Raw genomic sequence first — 16,170 nt, forward strand, 5'->3', positions numbered from 1 at the left:
AGGCACATTGAGGCACAGAATGCAATAGAGAGAAGACTCACATCCTCTGTTGCTGAATAGCAACAAGCTGGGCTGTTCAATGTGACATCCTCTGTATGTCATTTTCATCAGTGAGAGTCAGCCAATTGTGCAAAAAATGAGTACAATAGTCGGCTCTCATCCTCAGTATGTCATTTTGTTCAGGGAGAGACGGCTAATTGTGCAAAAAATGAGTACAATAGACGGCTCTCATCCTCAGTATGTCATTTTCAACAGTGATAGCTGGCTGATTGTGCCAAACATGAGCGCAATAGCTGCCTCTCACCTTTTGAATATTTTCAGATGCACAGAGGCAAAATGAGGCACAGTGAGACACAGAGAGGCACAGAACATAATAGAGAAAAGAGTCACACCTTCTGTTGCTGAATAGCAACAAGCTGGGCTGTTCAATGGGACATATTTGAATCACTTCACCAGTCTCTCAATTTGCATTGCCGATACACAGTGAGTGAGAGAGAGGCTCAGGGAGGCACAGAAAGAGGCAGAGTGGCGCAATGAGGCACAGTGAGGCACATTGAGGCACAGAATGCAATAGAGAGAAGACTCACATCCTCTGTTGCTGAATAGCAACAAGCTGGGCTGTTCAATGTGACATCCTCTGTATGTCATTTTCATCAGTGAGACTCGGCTAATTGTGCAAAAAATGAGTACAATAGTCAGCTCTCATCCTCAGCATGTCATTTTCATCAGTGAGACTCGGCTAATTGTGCAAAAAAATGAGTACAATAGACGGCTCTCATCCTCAGTATGTCATTTTCATCAGTGAGACTCGGCTAATTGTGCAAAAAATGAGTACAATAGACGGCTCTCATCCTCAGCATGTCATTTTCATCAGTGAGACTCGGCTAATTGTACAAAAAATGAGTACAATAGACGGCTCTCACCCTCAGTATGTCATTTTCAACAGTGATAGCTGGCTGATTGTGCCAAACATGAGCGCAATAGCTGCCTCTCACCTTTTGAATATTTTCAGATGCACAGAGGCAAAATGAGGCACAGTGAGACACAGAGAGGCACAGAACACGATAGAGAAAAGAGTCACACCTTCTGTTGCTGAATAGCAACAAGCTGGGCTGTTCAATGGGACATATTTGAATCACTTCACCAGTCTCTCAATTTGCATTGCCGATACACAGTGAGCGAGAGAGAGGCTCAGGGAGGCACAGAAAGAGGCACAGAGTGGCGCAATGAGGCACAGTGAGGCGCAGAAAGGCACATGAAGGCAGATAAAGATGGAGAGTCATTGAAAGGCACGTTTAGGCTGGGATGGGCACAGAGCCACAGTGAGGCACATTGAGGCACAGAATGCAATAGAGAGAAGACTCACATCCTCTGTTGCTGAATAGCAACAAGCTGGGCTGTTCAATGTGACATCCTCTGTATGTCATTTTCATCAGTGAGACTCGGCTAATTGTGCAAAAAATGAGTACAATAGTCGGCTCTCATCCTCAGCATGTCATTTTCATCAATGAGACTCGGCTAATTGTGCAAAAAAATGAGTACAATAGACGGCTCTCATCCTCAGCATGTCATTTTCATCAGTGAGACTCGGCTAATTGTGCAAAAAATGAGTACAATAGACGGCTCTCATCATCGGTATGTCATTTTCATCAGTGAGACTCGGCTAATTGTGCAAAAAATGAGTACAATAGTCGGCTCTCATCCTCAGTATGTCATTTTGTTCAGGGAGAGACGGCTAATTGTGCAAAAAATGAGTACAATAGACGGCTCTCATCCTCAGTATGTCATTTTTCAACAGTGATAGCTGGCTGATTGTGCCAAACATGAGCGCAATAGCTGCCTCTCATCTTTTGAACATTTTCAGATGCACAGAGGCAAAATGAGGCACAGTGAGACACAGAGAGGCACAGAACATAATAGAGAAAAGAGTCACACCTTCTGTTGCTGAATAGCAACAAGCTGGGCTGTTCAATGGGACATATTTGAATCACTTCACCAGTCTCTCAATTTGCATTGCCTAGACACAGTGAGCGAGAGAGAGGCTCAGGGAGGCACAGAAAGAGGCACAGAGTGGCGCAATGAGGCACAGTGAGGCGCATGAAGGCAGATAAAGATGGAGAGTCATTGAAAGGCACATTTAGGCTGGGATGGGCACAGAGCCACAGTGAGGCACATTGAGGCACAGAATGCAATAGAGAGAAGACTCACATCCTCTGTTGCTGAATAGCAACAAGCTGGGCTGTTCAATGTGACATATTTGAATCACTTCACCAGTCTCTCAATTTGCATTGCCTAGACACAGTGAGCGAGAGAGAGGCACAGGGAGGCACAGAGCGGCGCAATGAGGCACAGAGAGGCACATGAAGGCAGAGAATGATAGAGAGGCAGAGAAAGGCACCGATAGTCATTGAAAAGCACATATAGGCTGGGACAGGCACACAGAGGCACAGAATGTGATAGACAAGATTCACATCTTCTGTTGCTGAATAGCAACAAGCTGGGCTGTTCAATGTGACATATTTGAATCACTTCACCAGTCTCTCAATTTGCATTGCTGAGACACAGTGAGCGAGAGAGAGGCACAGGGATGCACAGAAAGAGGCACAAAGCGGCGCAATGAGGCACAGTGAGGCGCAGAGAGGCACATGAAGGCAGAGAATGATAGTGAGGCAGAGAAAGGCACCGATAGTCATTGAAAAGCACATATAGGCAGAGAGGGGCTCGCAGAGGCACAGAAAGCGAGAGAGAGGACTCACATCTTCTGTTGCTGATCGGCAACAATCATAGCAGTTCATTATGGCATATTTCCGTCCCGTGACGTCTCTCAATTTGTGTTACTGAGCCTGTGTGGCAGGCCACACTGCCTCCTAAAGGCCCCTTGTCTTTGTGTTTTCCTGATGAAGGGGTCGGAGACCGTGAAATGCGTTGAATAAACCACCAGAATTCTTCATTACATCTGAATTTGTATTATTGTTGCATCTAAGCTGTGATACTCAAATCCACCATGCACACGTTACTGCAGGGGAAGCCTGGGAACTTTTCCAGAACCATCACAATAGCGATGTGTGTTTTGGCTTTCCTGGCCTGTTCCTGCCCACAATGATGACATGCAGGGTGTCCCCAGTTTTCTCCACCAGCATGCATTACTAATTTCCAGTGGGCGAGTAAATCTTGGGCTACCCCAAGTCATTACTTTTGGTGGACACAGCCTAGGAATGCAGTGCCATTTGTGGGGGAATTGCCAAGCTGTCCCCTACCATAGTGGTGATTGGGGTGTTCCGTTTACTTATCCACAGTAGACCGAGAATACTGGGGACATCACTTCCAGCAATGGTGAGCCGAGCATGTTGCTTAAATAATGGTGCTACTCGATTGTCGAGCAGTGCCAAGCATGCTCACTCATCACTAATAGTGGGCAAGGGCACATGTGTGGGTATTCCTGGGGTGTCATTTCTCACCCACATACAATGGGTGTTTACACCCACATTGACAACATGCAAGAATGTCCCATGGTTTGCTTGCCCAATCACATGCAGTGATGCATATTTTTGGGTGGGGAACACTGGGGACACCCACACATGCATCACTGTTGGTGAAGACAAAAAGACAGGTGTCACTACTGCAGGTGTGTGGGGAGTGTTTCCCTTATTTCCTCGCATAAACCTGGATGCTGAATTGCATGTGTCCAGTGCATTTTCATAACAATAATGCATGTTGCAGCAGCCTCCAAGATGCATTATCAGTTGAAAAAGATATAGTCTCATGCTGAATATCCCCAACTATATTCAATTAACATTACACCCAACTACTATAATAAAGAGGCAAAAAACATGTCAAACATTGATAACATTTTATTTATTGTAAGAAATTAGGCATAAGTCAAAAATAACATGTCAAGCAAGAAAACGGTTATAAAAGAGCTTGGCATAGGCGACATATTTCTTGCCAGCATTCGACCTATGGAGAGAAAAAAATATATATATTAAACAGTGTAGTATACTTTATAAGATGCATTTACAGCTGGACTGTTCTATATGACATCTCAGTATCATTACTAGTCTCTCAATTTGTGCTGCCGAGGCACATGGTGGCACAGAATGCTGGTGAGGGGCTGGGCATGATGCTGGCAGCCTGGTGCTGCCGGTGAGGGGCTGGGCATGATGCTGGCAGCCTGGTGCTGCCGGTGAGGGGCTGGGCATGATGCTGGCAGCCTGGTGCTGCCGGTGAGGGGCTGGGCATGATGCTGGCAGCCTGGTGCTGCCGGTGAGGGGCTGGGCATGATGCTGGCAGCCTGGTGCTGCCGGTGAGGGGCTGGGCATGATGCTGGCAGCCTGGTGCTGCCGGTGAGGGGCTGGGCATGATGCTGGCAGCCTGGTGCTGCCGGTGAGGGGCTGGGCATGATGCTGGCAGCCTGGTGCTGCCGGTGAGGGGCTGGGCATGATGCTGGCAGCCTGGTGCTGCCGGTGAGGGGCTGGGCATGATGCTGGCAGCCTGGTGCTGCCGGTGAGGGGCTGGGCATGATGCTGGCAGCCTGGTGCTGCCGGTGAGGGGCTGGGCATGATGCTGGCAGCCTGGTGCTGCCGGTGAGGGGCTGGGCATGATGCTGGCAGCCTGGTGCTGCCGGTGAGGGGCTGGGCATGATGCTGGCAGCCTGGTGCTGCCGGTGAGGGGCTGGGCATGATGCTGGCAGCCTGGTGCTGCCGGTGAGGGGCTGGGCATGATGCTGGCAGCCTGGTGCTGCCGGTGAGGGGCTGGGCATGATGCTGGCAGCCTGGTGCTGCCGGTGAGGGGCTGGGCATGATGCTGGCAGCCTGGTGCTGCCGGTGAGGGGCTGGGCATGATGCTGGCAGCCTGGTGCTGCCGGTGAGGGGCTGGGCATGATGCTGGCAGCCTGGTGCTGCCGGTGAGGGGCTGGGCATGATGCTGGCAGCCTGGTGCTGCCGGTGAGGGGCTGGGCATGATGCTGGCAGCCTGGTGCTGCCGGTGAGGGGCTGGGCATGATGCTGGCAGCCTGGTGCTGCCGGTGAGGGGCTGGGCATGATGCTGGCAGCCTGGTGCTGCCGGTGAGGGGCTGGGCATGATGCTGGCAGCCTGGTGCTGCCGGTGAGGGGCTGGGCATGATGCTGGCAGCCTGGTGCTGCCGGTGAGGGGCTGGGCATGATGCTGGCAGCCTGGTGCTGCCGGTGAGGGGCTGGGCATGATGCTGGCAGCCTGGTGCTGCCGGTGAGGGGCTGGGCATGATGCTGGCAGCCTGGTGCTGCCGGTGAGGGGCTGGGCATGATGCTGGCAGCCTGGTGCTGCCGGTGAGGGGCTGGGCATGATGCTGGCAGCCTGGTGCTGCCGGTGAGGGGCTGGGCATGATGCTGGCAGCCTGGTGCTGCCGGTGAGGGGCTGGGCATGATGCTGGCAGCCTGGTGCTGCCGGTGAGGGGCTGGGCATGATGCTGGCAGCCTGGTGCTGCCGGTGAGGGGCTGGGCATGATGCTGGCAGCCTGGTGCTGCCGGTGAGGGGCTGGGCATGATGCTGGCAGCCTGGTGCTGCCGGTGAGGGGCTGGGCATGATGCTGGCAGCCTGGTGCTGCCGGTGAGGGGCTGGGCATGATGCTGGCAGCCTGGTGCTGCCGGTGAGGGGCTGGGCATGATGCTGGCAGCCTGGTGCTGCCGGTGAGGGGCTGGGCATGATGCTGGCAGCCTGGTGCTGCCGGTGAGGGGCTGGGCATGATGCTGGCAGCCTGGTGCTGCCGGTGAGGGGCTGGGCATGATGCTGGCAGCCTGGTGCTGCCGGTGAGGGGCTGGGCATGATGCTGGCAGCCTGGTGCTGCCGGTGAGGGGCTGGGCATGATGCTGGCAGCCTGGTGCTGCCGGTGAGGGGCTGGGCATGATGCTGGCAGCCTGGTGCTGCCGGTGAGGGGCTGGGCATGATGCTGGCAGCCTGGTGCTGCCGGTGAGGGGCTGGGCATGATGCTGGCAGCCTGGTGCTGCCGGTGAGGGGCTGGGCATGATGCTGGCAGCCTGGTGCTGCCGGTGAGGGGCTGGGCATGATGCTGGCAGCCTGGTGCTGCCGGTGAGGGGCTGGGCATGATGCTGGCAGCCTGGTGCTGCCGGTGAGGGGCTGGGCATGATGCTGGCAGCCTGGTGCTGCCGGTGAGGGGCTGGGCATGATGCTGGCAGCCTGGTGCTGCCGGTGAGGGGCTGGGCATGATGCTGGCAGCCTGGTGCTGCCGGTGAGGGGCTGGGCATGATGCTGGCAGCCTGGTGCTGCCGGTGAGGGGCTGGGCATGATGCTGGCAGCCTGGTGCTGCCGGTGAGGGGCTGGGCATGATGCTGGCAGCCTGGTGCTGCCGGTGAGGGGCTGGGCATGATGCTGGCAGCCTGGTGCTGCCGGTGAGGGGCTGGGCATGATGCTGGCAGCCTGGTGCTGCCGGTGAGGGGCTGGGCATGATGCTGGCAGCCTGGTGCTGCCGGTGAGGGGCTGGGCATGATGCTGGCAGCCTGGTGCTGCCGGTGAGGGGCTGGGCATGATGCTGGCAGCCTGGTGCTGCCGGTGAGGGGCTGGGCATGATGCTGGCAGCCTGGTGCTGCCGGTGAGGGGCTGGGCATGATGCTGGCAGCCTGGTGCTGCCGGTGAGGGGCTGGGCATGATGCTGGCAGCCTGGTGCTGCCGGTGAGGGGCTGGGCATGATGCTGGCAGCCTGGTGCTGCCTGTGAGGGGCTGGGCATGATGCTGGCAGCCTGGTGCTGCCGGTGAGGGGCTGGGCATGATGCTGGCAGCCTGGTGCTGCCTGTGAGGGGCTGGGCATGATGCTGGCAGCCTGGTGCTGCCGGTGAGGGGCTGGGCATGATGCTGGCAGCCTGGTGCTGCCGGTGAGGGGCTGGGCATGATGCTGGCAGCCTGGTGCTGCCGGTGAGGGGCTGGGCATGATGCTGGCAGCCTGGTGCTGCCGGTGAGGGGCTGGGCATGATGCTGGCAGCCTGGTGCTGCCGGTGAGGGGCTGGGCATGATGCTGGCAGCCTGGTGCTGCCGGTGAGGGGCTGGGCATGATGCTGGCAGCCTGGTGCTGCCGGTGAGGGGCTGGGCATGATGCTGGCAGCCTGGTGCTGCCGGTGCGGGGCTGGGCATGATGCTGGCAGCCTGGTGCTGCCTGTGCGGGGCTGGGCATGATGCTGGCAGCCTGGTGCTGCCGGTGAGGGGCTGGGCATGATGCTGGCAGCCTGGTGCTGCCGGTGCGGGGCTGGGCATGATGCTGGCAGCCTGGTGCTGCCTGTGAGGGGCTGGGCATGATGCTGGCAGCCTGGTGCTGCCGGTGAGGGGCTGGGCATGATGCTGGCAGCCTGGTGCTGCCGGTGAGGGGCTGGGCATGATGCTGGCAGCCTGGTGCTGCCGGTGAGGGGCTGGGCATGATGCTGGCAGCCTGGTGCTGCCGGTGAGGGGCTGGGCATGATGCTGGCAGCCTGGTGCTGCCGGTGAGGGGCTGGGCATGATGCTGGCAGCCTGGTGCTGCCGGTGAGGGGCTGGGCATGATGCTGGCAGCCTGGTGCTGCCGGTGAGGGGCTGGGCATGATGCTGGCAGCCTGGTGCTGCCTGTGAGGGGCTGGGCATGATGCTGGCAGCCTGGTGCTGCCGGTGAGGGGCTGGGCATGATGCTGGCAGCCTGGTGCTGCCGGTGAGGGGCTGGGCATGATGCTGGCAGCCTGGTGCTGCCGGTGAGGGGCTGGGCATGATGCTGGCAGCCTGGTGCTGCCGGTGAGGGGCTGGGCATGATGCTGGCAGCCTGGTGCTGCCGGTGAGGGGCTGGGCATGATGCTGGCAGCCTGGTGCTGCCGGTGAGGGGCTGGGCATGATGCTGGCAGCCTGGTGCTGCCTGTGAGGGGCTGGGCATGATGCTGGCAGCCTGGTGCTGCCTGTGAGGGGCTGGGCATGATGCTGGCAGCCTGGTGCTGCCTGTGAGGGGCTGGGCATGATGCTGGCAGCCTGGTGCTGCCTGTGAGGGGCTGGGCATGATGCTGGCAGCCTGGTGCTGCCTGTGAGGGGCTGGGCATGATGCTGGCAGCCTGGTGCTGCCTGTGAGGGGCTGGGCATGATGCTGGCAGCCTGGTGCTGCCTGTGAGGGGCTGGGCATGATGCTGGCAGCCTGGTGCTGCCTGTGAGGGGCTGGGCATGATGCTGGCAGCCTGGTGCTGCCTGTGAGGGGCTGGGCATGATGCTGGCAGCCTGGTGCTGCCTGTGAGGGGCTGGGCATGATGCTGGCAGCCTGGTGCTGCCTGTGAGGGGCTGGGCATGATGCTGGCAGCCTGGTGCTGCCTGTGAGGGGCTGGGCATGATGCTGGCAGCCTGGTGCTGCCTGTGAGGGGCTGGGCATGATGCTGGCAGCCTGGTGCTGCCTGTGAGGGGCTGGGCATGATGCTGGCAGCCTGGTGCTGCCTGTGAGGGGCTGGGCATGATGCTGGCAGCCTGGTGCTGCCTGTGAGGGGCTGGGCATGATGCTGGCAGCCTGGTGCTGCCTGTGAGGGGCTGGGCATGATGCTGGCAGCCTGGTGCTGCCTGTGAGGGGCTGGGCATGATGCTGGCAGCCTGGTGCTGCCGGTGAGGGGCTGGGCATGATGCTGGCAGCCTGGTGCTGCCGGTGAGGGGCTGGGCATGATGCTGGCAGCCTGGTGCTGCCTGTGAGGGGCTGGGCATGATGCTGGCAGCCTGGTGCTGCCTGTGAGGGGCTGGGCATGATGCTGGCAGCCTGGTGCTGCCTGTGAGGGGCTGGGCATGATGCTGGCAGCCTGGTGCTGCCTGTGAGGGGCTGGGCATGATGCTGGCAGCCTGGTGCTGCCTGTGAGGGGCTGGGCATGATGCTGGCAGCCTGGTGCTGCCTGTGAGGGGCTGGGCATGATGCTGGCAGCCTGGTGCTGCCTGTGAGGGGCTGGGCATGATGCTGGCAGCCTGGTGCTGCCTGTGAGGGGCTGGGCATGATGCTGGCAGCCTGGTGCTGCCTGTGAGGGGCTGGGCATGATGCTGGCAGCCTGGTGCTGCCTGTGAGGGGCTGGGCATGATGCTGGCAGCCTGGTGCTGCCTGTGAGGGGCTGGGCATGATGCTGGCAGCCTGGTGCTGCCTGTGAGGGGCTGGGCATGATGCTGGCAGCCTGGTGCTGCCTGTGAGGGGCTGGGCATGATGCTGGCAGCCTGGTGCTGCCTGTGAGGGGCTGGGCATGATGCTGGCAGCCTGGTGCTGCCTGTGAGGGGCTGGGCATGATGCTGGCAGCCTGGTGCTGCCTGTGAGGGGCTGGGCATGATGCTGGCAGCCTGGTGCTGCCTGTGAGGGGCTGGGCATGATGCTGGCAGCCTGGTGCTGCCTGTGAGGGGCTGGGCATGATGCTGGCAGCCTGGTGCTGCCTGTGAGGGGCTGGGCATGATGCTGGCAGCCTGGTGCTGCCTGTGAGGGGCTGGGCATGATGCTGGCAGCCTGGTGCTGCCTGTGAGGGGCTGGGCATGATGCTGGCAGCCTGGTGCTGCCTGTGAGGGGCTGGGCATGATGCTGGCAGCCTGGTGCTGCCTGTGAGGGGCTGGGCATGATGCTGGCAGCCTGGTGCTGCCTGTGAGGGGCTGGGCATGATGCTGGCAGCCTGGTGCTGCCGGTGAGGGGCTGGGCATGATGCTGGCAGCCTGGTGCTGCCGGTGAGGGGCTGGGCATGATGCTGGCAGCCTGGTGCTGCCGGTGAGGGGCTGGGCATGATGCTGGCAGCCTGGTGCTGCCGGTGAGGGGCTGGGCATGATGCTGGCAGCCTGGTGCTGCCGGTGAGGGGCTGGGCATGATGCTGGCAGCCTGGTGCTGCCTGTGAGGGGCTGGGCATGATGCTGGCAGCCTGGTGCTGCCTGTGAGGGGCTGGGCATGATGCTGGCAGCCTGGTGCTGCCTGTGAGGGGCTGGGCATGATGCTGGCAGCCTGGTGCTGCCTGTGAGGGGCTGGGCATGATGCTGGCAGCCTGGTGCTGCCTGTGAGGGGCTGGGCATGATGCTGGCAGCCTGGTGCTGCCTGTGAGGGGCTGGGCATGATGCTGGCAGCCTGGTGCTGCCTGTGAGGGGCTGGGCATGATGCTGGCAGCCTGGTGCTGCCTGTGAGGGGCTGGGCATGATGCTGGCAGCCTGGTGCTGCCTGTGAGGGGCTGGGCATGATGCTGGCAGCCTGGTGCTGCCTGTGAGGGGCTGGGCATGATGCTGGCAGCCTGGTGCTGCCTGTGAGGGGCTGGGCATGATGCTGGCAGCCTGGTGCTGCCTGTGAGGGGCTGGGCATGATGCTGGCAGCCTGGTGCTGCCTGTGAGGGGCTGGGCATGATGCTGGCAGCCTGGTGCTGCCTGTGAGGGGCTGGGCATGATGCTGGCAGCCTGGTGCTGCCTGTGAGGGGCTGGGCATGATGCTGGCAGCCTGGTGCTGCCTGTGAGGGGCTGGGCATGATGCTGGCAGCCTGGTGCTGCCTGTGAGGGGCTGGGCATGATGCTGGCAGCCTGGTGCTGCCTGTGAGGGGCTGGGCATGATGCTGGCAGCCTGGTGCTGCCTGTGAGGGGCTGGGCATGATGCTGGCAGCCTGGTGCTGCCTGTGAGGGGCTGGGCATGATGCTGGCAGCCTGGTGCTGCCTGTGAGGGGCTGGGCATGATGCTGGCAGCCTGGTGCTGCCTGTGAGGGGCTGGGCATGATGCTGGCAGCCTGGTGCTGCCTGTGAGGGGCTGGGCATGATGCTGGCAGCCTGGTGCTGCCTGTGAGGGGCTGGGCATGATGCTGGCAGCCTGGTGCTGCCTGTGAGGGGCTGGGCATGATGCTGGCAGCCTGGTGCTGCCTGTGAGGGGCTGGGCATGATGCTGGCAGCCTGGTGCTGCCTGTGAGGGGCTGGGCATGATGCTGGCAGCCTGGTGCTGCCTGTGAGGGGCTGGGCATGATGCTGGCAGCCTGGTGCTGCCTGTGAGGGGCTGGGCATGATGCTGGCAGCCTGGTGCTGCCTGTGAGGGGCTGGGCATGATGCTGGCAGCCTGGTGCTGCCTGTGAGGGGCTGGGCATGATGCTGGCAGCCTGGTGCTGCCTGTGAGGGGCTGGGCATGATGCTGGCAGCCTGGTGCTGCCTGTGAGGGGCTGGGCATGATGCTGGCAGCCTGGTGCTGCCTGTGAGGGGCTGGGCATGATGCTGGCAGCCTGGTGCTGCCTGTGAGGGGCTGGGCATGATGCTGGCAGCCTGGTGCTGCCTGTGAGGGGCTGGGCATGATGCTGGCAGCCTGGTGCTGCCTGTGAGGGGCTGGGCATGATGCTGGCAGCCTGGTGCTGCCTGTGAGGGGCTGGGCATGATGCTGGCAGCCTGGTGCTGCCTGTGAGGGGCTGGGCATGATGCTGGCAGCCTGGTGCTGCCTGTGAGGGGCTGGGCATGATGCTGGCAGCCTGGTGCTGCCTGTGAGGGGCTGGGCATGATGCTGGCAGCCTGGTGCTGCCTGTGAGGGGCTGGGCATGATGCTGGCAGCCTGGTGCTGCCTGTGAGGGGCTGGGCATGATGCTGGCAGCCTGGTGCTGCCTGTGAGGGGCTGGGCATGATGCTGGCAGCCTGGTGCTGCCTGTGAGGGGCTGGGCATGATGCTGGCAGCCTGGTGCTGCCTGTGAGGGGCTGGGCATGATGCTGGCAGCCTGGTGCTGCCTGTGAGGGGCTGGGCATGATGCTGGCAGCCTGGTGCTGCCTGTGAGGGGCTGGGCATGATGCTGGCAGCCTGGTGCTGCCTGTGAGGGGCTGGGCATGATGCTGGCAGCCTGGTGCTGCCTGTGAGGGGCTGGGCATGATGCTGGCAGCCTGGTGCTGCCTGTGAGGGGCTGGGCATGATGCTGGCAGCCTGGTGCTGCCTGTGAGGGGCTGGGCATGATGCTGGCAGCCTGGTGCTGCCTGTGAGGGGCTGGGCATGATGCTGGCAGCCTGGTGCTGCCTGTGAGGGGCTGGGCATGATGCTGGCAGCCTGGTGCTGCCTGTGAGGGGCTGGGCATGATGCTGGCAGCCTGGTGCTGCCTGTGAGGGGCTGGGCATGATGCTGGCAGCCTGGTGCTGCCTGTGAGGGGCTGGGCATGATGCTGGCAGCCTGGTGCTGCCTGTGAGGGGCTGGGCATGATGCTGGCAGCCTGGTGCTGCCTGTGAGGGGCTGGGCATGATGCTGGCAGCCTGGTGCTGCCTGTGAGGGGCTGGGCATGATGCTGGCAGCCTGGTGCTGCCTGTGAGGGGCTGGGCATGATGCTGGCAGCCTGGTGCTGCCTGTGAGGGGCTGGGCATGATGCTGGCAGCCTGGTGCTGCCTGTGAGGGGCTGGGCATGATGCTGGCAGCCTGGTGCTGCCTGTGAGGGGCTGGGCATGATGCTGGCAGCCTGGTGCTGCCTGTGAGGGGCTGGGCATGATGCTGGCAGCCTGGTGCTGCCTGTGAGGGGCTGGGCATGATGCTGGCAGCCTGGTGCTGCCTGTGAGGGGCTGGGCATGATGCTGGCAGCCTGGTGCTGCCTGTGAGGGGCTGGGCATGATGCTGGCAGCCTGGTGCTGCCTGTGAGGGGCTGGGCATGATGCTGGCAGCCTGGTGCTGCCTGTGAGGGGCTGGGCATGATGCTGGCAGCCTGGTGCTGCCTGTGAGGGGCTGGGCATGATGCTGGCAGCCTGGTGCTGCCTGTGAGGGGCTGGGCATGATGCTGGCAGCCTGGTGCTGCCTGTGAGGGGCTGGGCATGATGCTGGCAGCCTGGTGCTGCCTGTGAGGGGCTGGGCATGATGCTGGCAGCCTGGTGCTGCCTGTGAGGGGCTGGGCATGATGCTGGCAGCCTGGTGCTGCCTGTGAGGGGCTGGGCATGATGCTGGCAGCCTGGTGCTGCCTGTGAGGGGCTGGGCATGATGCTGGCAGCCTGGTGCTGCCTGTGAGGGGCTGGGCATGATGCTGGCAGCCTGGTGCTGCCTGTGAGGGGCTGGGCATGATGCTGGCAGCCTGGTGCTGCCTGTGAGGGGCTGGGCATGATGCTGGCAGCCTGGTGCTGCCTGTGAGGGGCTGGGCATGATGCTGGCAGCCTGGTGCTGCCTGTGAGGGGCTGGGCATGATGCTGGCAGCCTGGTGCTGCCTGTGAGGGGCTGGGCATGATGCTGGCAGCCTGGTGCTGCCTGTGAGGGGCTGGGCATGATGCTGGCAGCCTGGTGCTGCCTGTGAGGGGCTGGGCATGATGCTGGCAGCCTGGTGCTGCCTGTGAGGGGCTGGGCATGATGCTGGCAGCCTGGTGCTGCCTGTGAGGGGCTGGGCATGATGCTGGCAGCCTGGTGCTGCCTGTGAGGGGCTGGGCATGATGCTGGCAGCCTGGTGCTGCCTGTGAGGGGCTGGGCATGATGCTGGCAGCCTGGTGCTGCCTGTGAGGGGCTGGGCATGATGCTGGCAGCCTGGTGCTGCCTGTGAGGGGCTGGGCATGATGCTGGCAGCCTGGTGCTGCCTGTGAGGGGCTGGGCATGATGCTGGCAGCCTGGTGCTGCCTGTGAGGGGCTGGGCATGATGCTGGCAGCCTGGTGCTGCCTGTGAGGGGCTGGGCATGATGCTGGCAGCCTGGTGCTGCCTGTGAGGGGCTGGGCATGATGCTGGCAGCCTGGTGCTGCCTGTGAGGGGCTGGGCATGATGCTGGCAGCCTGGTGCTGCCTGTGAGGGGCTGGGCATGATGCTGGCAGCCTGGTGCTGCCTGTGAGGGGCTGGGCATGATGCTGGCAGCCTGGTGCTGCCTGTGAGGGGCTGGGCATGATGCTGGCAGCCTGGTGCTGCCTGTGAGGGGCTGGGCATGATGCTGGCAGCCTGGTGCTGCCTGTGAGGGGCTGGGCATGATGCTGGCAGCCTGGTGCTGCCTGTGAGGGGCTGGGCATGATGCTGGCAGCCTGGTGCTGCCTGTGAGGGGCTGGGCATGATGCTGGCAGCCTGGTGCTGCCTGTGAGGGGCTGGGCATGATGCTGGCAGCCTGGTGCTGCCTGTGAGGGGCTGGGCATGATGCTGGCAGCCTGGTGCTGCCTGTGAGGGGCTGGGCATGATGCTGGCAGCCTGGTGCTGCCTGTGAGGGGCTGGGCATGATGCTGGCAGCCTGGTGCTGCCTGTGAGGGGCTGGGCATGATGCTGGCAGCCTGGTGCTGCCTGTGAGGGGCTGGGCATGATGCTGGCAGCCTGGTGCTGCCTGTGAGGGGCTGGGCATGATGCTGGCAGCCTGGTGCTGCCTGTGAGGGGCTGGGCATGATGCTGGCAGCCTGGTGCTGCCTGTGAGGGGCTGGGCATGATGCTGGCAGCCTGGTGCTGCCTGTGAGGGGCTGGGCATGATGCTGGCAGCCTGGTGCTGCCTGTGAGGGGCTGGGCATGATGCTGGCAGCCTGGTGCTGCCTGTGAGGGGCTGGGCATGATGCTGGCAGCCTGGTGCTGCCTGTGAGGGGCTGGGCATGATGCTGGCAGCCTGGTGCTGCCTGTGAGGGGCTGGGCATGATGCTGGCAGCCTGGTGCTGCCTGTGAGGGGCTGGGCATGATGCTGGCAGCCTGGTGCTGCCTGTGAGGGGCTGGGCATGATGCTGGCAGCCTGGTGCTGCCTGTGAGGGGCTGGGCATGATGCTGGCAGCCTGGTGCTGCCTGTGAGGGGCTGGGCATGATGCTGGCAGCCTGGTGCTGCCTGTGAGGGGCTGGGCATGATGCTGGCAGCCTGGTGCTGCCTGTGAGGGGCTGGGCATGATGCTGGCAGCCTGGTGCTGCCTGTGAGGGGCTGGGCATGATGCTGGCAGCCTGGTGCTGCCTGTGAGGGGCTGGGCATGATGCTGGCAGCCTGGTGCTGCCTGTGAGGGGCTGGGCATGATGCTGGCAGCCTGGTGCTGCCTGTGAGGGGCTGGGCATGATGCTGGCAGCCTGGTGCTGCCTGTGAGGGGCTGGGCATGATGCTGGCAGCCTGGTGCTGCCTGTGAGGGGCTGGGCATGATGCTGGCAGCCTGGTGCTGCCTGTGAGGGGCTGGGCATGATGCTGGCAGCCTGGTGCTGCCTGTGAGGGGCTGGGCATGATGCTGGCAGCCTGGTGCTGCCTGTGAGGGGCTGGGCATGATGCTGGCAGCCTGGTGCTGCCTGTGAGGGGCTGGGCATGATGCTGGCAGCCTGGTGCTGCCTGTGAGGGGCTGGGCATGATGCTGGCAGCCTGGTGCTGCCTGTGAGGGGCTGGGCATGATGCTGGCAGCCTGGTGCTGCCTGTGAGGGGCTGGGCATGATGCTGGCAGCCTGGTGCTGCCTGTGAGGGGCTGGGCATGATGCTGGCAGCCTGGTGCTGCCTGTGAGGGGCTGGGCATGATGCTGGCAGCCTGGTGCTGCCTGTGAGGGGCTGGGCATGATGCTGGCAGCCTGGTGCTGCCTGTGAGGGGCTGGGCATGATGCTGGCAGCCTGGTGCTGCCTGTGAGGGGCTGGGCATGATGCTGGCAGCCTGGTGCTGCCTGTGAGGGGCTGGGCATGATGCTGGCAGCCTGGTGCTGCCTGTGAGGGGCTGGGCATGATGCTGGCAGCCTGGTGCTGCCTGTGAGGGGCTGGGCATGATGCTGGCAGCCTGGTGCTGCCTGTGAGGGGCTGGGCATGATGCTGGCAGCCTGGTGCTGCCTGTGAGGGGCTGGGCATGATGCTGGCAGCCTGGTGCTGCCTGTGAGGGGCTGGGCATGATGCTGGCAGCCTGGTGCTGCCTGTGAGGGGCTGGGCATGATGCTGGCAGCCTGGTGCTGCCTGTGAGGGGCTGGGCATGATGCTGGCAGCCTGGTGCTGCCTGTGAGGGGCTGGGCATGATGCTGGCAGCCTGGTGCTGCCTGTGAGGGGCTGGGCATGATGCTGGCAGCCTGGTGCTGCCTGTGAGGGGCTGGGCATGATGCTGGCAGCCTGGTGCTGCCTGTGAGGGGCTGGGCATGATGCTGGCAGCCTGGTGCTGCCTGTGAGGGGCTGGGCATGATGCTGGCAGCCTGGTGCTGCCTGTGAGGGGCTGGGCATGATGCTGGCAGCCTGGTGCTGCCTGTGAGGGGCTGGGCATGATGCTGGCAGCCTGGTGCTGCCTGTGAGGGGCTGGGCATGATGCTGGCAGCCTGGTGCTGCCTGTGAGGGGCTGGGCATGATGCTGGCAGCCTGGTGCTGCCTGTGAGGGGCTGGGCATGATGCTGGCAG

The 16,170-nt window shown here is 62.4% G+C and overlaps 2 protein-coding genes and 1 long non-coding RNA gene across 4 annotated transcripts in view; all 3 read right to left on the reverse strand.

Moving 5' to 3' along the window:
• The window catches only part of LOC143767357 (uncharacterized), a 340,694-nt gene that overhangs the window by 175,903 nt on the left and 148,621 nt on the right, over positions 1-16,170 (reverse strand). The gene's annotated exons all lie outside the window — the stretch shown is intronic.
• The window catches only part of LOC143767363 (uncharacterized), a 127,794-nt gene that overhangs the window by 87,083 nt on the left and 24,541 nt on the right, over positions 1-16,170 (reverse strand). The window lies entirely within an intron of this gene.
• The window catches only part of LOC143767418 (uncharacterized), a 24,823-nt gene continuing 12,489 nt past the window's right edge, over positions 3,837-16,170 (reverse strand). The window contains exon 2 of the long non-coding RNA XR_013213705.1: positions 3,837-3,957. This is a non-coding gene — a long non-coding RNA (uncharacterized LOC143767418). The remainder of the gene's footprint in view (positions 3,958-16,170) is intronic.

Source organism: Ranitomeya variabilis, chromosome 4 (genome assembly GCF_051348905.1).
Source record: "Ranitomeya variabilis isolate aRanVar5 chromosome 4, aRanVar5.hap1, whole genome shotgun sequence".
Lineage (NCBI taxonomy): Eukaryota > Metazoa > Chordata > Amphibia > Anura > Dendrobatidae > Ranitomeya > Ranitomeya variabilis.